At 29.7% G+C, this 963-nt stretch overlaps 1 non-coding gene across 1 annotated transcript; it reads left to right on the top strand.

The window, feature by feature from the left end:
• Window positions 1-437: 437 nt before the first annotated feature.
• LOC126908742 (small nucleolar RNA U3) lies at window positions 438-637 on the top strand. Its single transcript, XR_007704833.1, has one exon. It is a non-coding gene; the product is annotated as a small nucleolar RNA U3 (small nucleolar RNA).
• Window positions 638-963: the final 326 nt, after the last annotated feature.

Consider the following 963-nt stretch of genomic DNA (forward strand, 5'->3'; position numbering starts at 1 on the left):
GCTAAATTTTTTTGACATGGAATTTATTTTGTGAGTAATTAATTAAGCGGATTATGATAAACGGACCCTATATTGTTGGCTGGTTAATTTATTTCTTATGTGTGACCCTATTTAGTCTACTTCTATACGTTTTTCGTTCCCTGGTCTATACATATCATTATAGAATTAAATACTGTCCTACAGATGGCGCTGATGCGTTTGGACTTTTATTGTCCTTCAGAAAAAATATTTTAAAATGAAAATAAAGTGCTATAAATGCAATATCAATATTTATTCATTAAGAATTTACAACATGTATCATGTATTAGACTGCTTTTAAAATTAAAAATCCAAAAATAAATGAATTTTTATAGAAAAAAATATTTTGTCAAATATTAGTTTAATAGCTAAGGCTCTCAATAAAATTATAAATACAACTATGTAACATTTCTTCAATTAAGATCATACTTCACAGGATCATTTCTGTAGTATGCATCGTCCCCTCCAGGTGCAAATCTGGAGTCGTCGTAAGCCACGATGATGAGATAAATCTATTTATCTGAGCGTGAGATAGCTACACTAATTCTGTTGAAGAAATATTTAGCAACGATGATCGCATTCGGTTTTTCCGAAATGATAGATAGACAGTCTGAGTGGTATTATATAAAAAATAATCTGTAGTTAAAACTATAACTTGCATGTAACATTGGTAAATATTTTAATCCCATAGGTTATTAAAGATTCTTACAATATAAGTGTAAGATATACGTCATAAAGTTTTTGTATCATCTCATCAATAAAATACTGGCTTCTCCGCATTAGAATGTGTGTTAGAAGAACAGCAGCCAGTGCGGATCATTTGTATAAAATCATCTATATGGAGTGTTCAATAAGTAAGGAAACGGTTTTTTATTGTTCTCACTGTTTGTGACAACTGACTTGTTTCCTTATTTACTAAACACTCTGTATATTGTTGTAATATGT

This window comes from Daktulosphaira vitifoliae, unplaced genomic scaffold, assembly GCF_025091365.1.
Source record: "Daktulosphaira vitifoliae isolate Bord-2020 unplaced genomic scaffold, ASM2509136v1 Scaffold_5, whole genome shotgun sequence".
Classification (NCBI taxonomy): domain Eukaryota; kingdom Metazoa; phylum Arthropoda; class Insecta; order Hemiptera; family Phylloxeridae; genus Daktulosphaira; species Daktulosphaira vitifoliae.